Raw genomic sequence first — 4,190 nt, 5'->3', positions numbered from 1 at the left:
CTATGCAATAAATATACGTCTAAATAATGGTTCAAAAATCAGTCAATTTGAGAGCTCGTTAATAAAAAAAATAGGTTTAAAAACAGTGGTTCAGTAAAACTTAATATTCATTGCCTTGGGAGAAAAACCGAGAACCGACCGTACGTATGAGTAAAAAATTAGCAGTGAAGATTGCATTAACAATTTTATTGTAGAAATGTGTATCTTTGAACGTATGGAAAATAAATTAGGAATATACCATAACATTCACTTATGTAACCTAAGAATTATCTCTGCAAGTGAGCTTTAAATATAGCTTGAGTAGCAACAATTACTTTACTACATGTTTCGAAAACTCCTTAATTAAAGTAAATATTTTAATTTCATATTACATTTGGAAAGAAGTTACAATTATTTTCAATTACATAAGAGTAATTAAAATCGTTCTTTTCCAATAAACTACATAAATTCAGACTTACAGTGTTATGCCTGTATTGTAAGTAGCGGTTGAGGTTACGTAACTGAATATTTTGGTGTATTCCAAATTTATATTTCATACGTTCAAAGATAAAAAATATACATTACTTGCTTACAGATATATTTACAATGCATGTTTGCTAACTTTTCGTAAATAATTATTGATAAAATGAAACGTTTTTGATTTCGGGACACAATCTCATCTTACTGAATGAGGTCAAAGTAGGAGCTACGTAAAATACTATAAGAGGACGTAAATATATGTTATAAATAACATGTTTATTGCCATAGTATATGTCCTTGCGCATAAAACTTATCAATACTAACTAGAAACTGACTATTACATTGTTGTACAATTAACGTTTTTTTGGACAACTTTTGTTTCACAGTGTACGGTTATCCATATTGTTAGTTGAGATATAAGCTGTTACTCATAATTTCTTACAATTTTAGGAAACGTGACCGTATTATACACAACAATACAAGTGAGATGTGTAACTATAGTCCTATTCTTATTTGTTCAATATAGAAATTGTCTACACATATCACACGCCAATTAAGGTTTGTCTCTAATAGCCGAACACATAGTTAATCAATTAGTTGCAGGACACTTCTCTTTTCTGCCTATCGAAAATTACAGTTAATAAAAATCACCAAGATTCAGTTAATATAAGCAAACAGTTGTAGATTCGTATATGTTTAATCCTACATATGTTTTAATACATATATGTAGATAAAACTGTATATCCATCAGACTGGAACTTGTATGTAAATTATTATAAACCTGTTTAATTAATGTTACATAAAGCTATTGTTTTTTTACGTTTTCTATGTCCTTGTATTAATAGGGGAGTATATATTTTTTGAGTGAATCATTTCTGAAAATAATATTTTCATTAAAAATGGGACAACATTTCTTATATGATAGTACTACATTATAAATATTTTTTTTTAATTCCATATCGCTGAATTTTTATTTATATAGTATATAACTTATACCAATATATTGAAATAATATGCGACTAAAAAGATACTTCCTTTTAAATTTATTTGGAAACCGATATTGAAAATTAGATCTTGAGTAAAATGCTGTTTTAATTAGGATTTTAGATCACCATTGTATTAACAGAATTTATACTTATCCAAACATTAATGGACTTTGACTAAACTTTAAAATATTAAGAGAAAAACCTAATCGTTATATTAAAGTAAATGTAGAGCTTTTGAATATGATGGTTTCATTTGGCTAAAATCCTACAAAAATACCTGAAGTGGATGGACATACTCTTTATATCAATTATTTGTTAGGATTATTAAACAACACAGTATTATAGTACGATAACATTTAATAAAAAAGTCAAAGTTTTTACAGTGTGAAGATAGTATGAAAGATGAATACACCCTCTCTGTTGAGGGTGTCCGTGTCACTCAATAATTCACCAGGACGAACCGCAGAGCAGGAAATATCTGCTCACACCAGTTGAATGCCTCAGCAGTTTACCTGGTCTTGAATACTTTAACAACTATACTCCTCTGTGTATTTCTGGTTGATCTTACCTTCCTTTCTGTTCAGCGTAATCACACCTTGTGTTTACTGAAGAGACACACGTTGTTTGTCGTTGAAATTGGCCGGATAACTCCTGCAAAGTTAAACAATATAGGTTAAAATACATTTATTGCAAGAGGAAACTATATACACTTACTTTAAGGCTAAAACTGATGTTTTTTTTAAATATCAATTGAGATATTCATATCAAATAACATATGCAGCGATATTTTCTATAAACATAATACGTTGACAAATATCCAGGAACTGATGGGCCTATATCTTACTAAACTGTGACCATGATAATATTTAACGATCGGTAAAAACGACTATTACTTAAAAGTAATTATATATTTTAAACTAGGTACTACGTAATGTGATGTGGACGTGTAAACCTCTAAGACAGTCACAGTACATAATTATAGAAAAGTATGAAATACACAACATATTGTGTATACCACTTATAAATATTTAAAAATTAAAGTTTCTAATCAAAATTCCAGGGCTGACCATTAAATTACTTAATATTTTTAGTAAATTAATATACATCTCAGGCTCTGCCTGTTTGGAGGATATTTAAATAAATAAACATTTTAATGGCATATCAGTTGCATAAATTAAATACATGTAATGAAATTGAAATGCTTAACCAGCCCCTATTTAAATAAATTTCATTAAAAACTTTATAAATATATGAAGAAGTAACGAAATAGCCTATAGAACACAAATAAAATATAGATAAAAATGAATGGATACACAACACCCACAACGGAACAAAGTTTAAACTCATGATCATGTTTTTAAAAAAAATGGTTTTAATTATAGAAAGCGTGTAATAAGTCTAAGTTGTTGTAAGTTTGTATGATTGTACAGGGTCTTTCAACTAAGTAGATTAAATAAAAATTCATCTATGTTTTCATCAGAAAACAACTACCCTTTTAATGTCTTAAAAAATAGCTTAAGATTTTGTGTATTTTTAGTTGTAACTGGTAATTTATTATATATTCTTGGTAATAATAAATCAAAAGTTATTGTGGAAATGTATTATTTCGTCTGGATCTAAAATATAATTTGAATTTCTCAGAGTGCATTTTATACCTTAAGAACTTCTTTTACGTATATGTTGAATTAAGCCAGCTACCATTTGTAAGCCTATATATAATTTTTCGTTGAGGCTGATTGTTTACTTGTCTGAAACGCAGTTCATATTCGTTTGATACTCCCATTTCGTCCTCACTTTACGTTTGTAGGATCAAAAACATTAGCGCAATGTAGTATATTTTACTTTAAATATTTTACAGTATTATATGTAATTGCTATTTTTGTAAATGGATGATATATAATCTTAACTAAAAAAATCTATTAAAAAAGGTAATTCCTCTCGCAGGTTAATTTATTTTATAATTGGCCCTACTACAAGTAATAACACCGCACGCCACGTTTTTGCATAACAGGCTTCAATGAGGTTTCATGAAAAAGTATATAGCTCTCCTCGTTCTTGAGATGTCATGCGATAAATAATTATTTAGAATCGAAAACTTAACATTCCTTGGGAGGCCAAAGAGAAATTGTGCCAGGGCACTTACTAAAAGGTTTCAAGATGCTCAGCCAAATCTAAAGTAATCACAAGATGTCTTGAGAACAATTTGATCTGTTTACTTTGTATATGCATGAAACGTAATGTTTACTGAGGCAAGAAACTTCATAAAGTGAAACCTTTTACACGACACGTGGTCTCTTATATATGTACATTGTTAGTTTGTGGTTTAAAAACAAGTTGTCACTATACAGTTGTATTTAACGTCTTAGTTGTTAATGTGTAATGTCACGGCTCACTATGCATAAGAATATTTTTTGTGATTCGAAAGATTCTTTCGTTTTGATGAAACTCCGTTTATAGAGTACAAAATTTAAACGTCTTCTTGTATGAGGTAACGTCCATGTATGAGCTAAGACGATTGCTTCTTGAAATTTCATAATTAATTTTAGTACTTTTCTATTATAAGAGATATTTAATTTAAATATAAAATCTTCGTTATAAAGTGTAATGTATGAAACTCAATGTAAAAGAAGTAATTATTTGTATTTATTAAAGTAAACATAATTCAAGAAAAGAAGCCGCCTGTAGGTGTGTTGATTTCCACGAGTTGAATATTGCATGAATGTAGGAGAGCGTCCCAGTGTACAA

The sequence above is a fragment of the Homalodisca vitripennis genome, unplaced genomic scaffold, assembly GCF_021130785.1.
Source record: "Homalodisca vitripennis isolate AUS2020 unplaced genomic scaffold, UT_GWSS_2.1 ScUCBcl_2557;HRSCAF=7445, whole genome shotgun sequence".
In the NCBI taxonomy this organism is placed as follows: domain Eukaryota; kingdom Metazoa; phylum Arthropoda; class Insecta; order Hemiptera; family Cicadellidae; genus Homalodisca; species Homalodisca vitripennis.
This window is presented reverse-complemented; position numbering follows the sequence as displayed.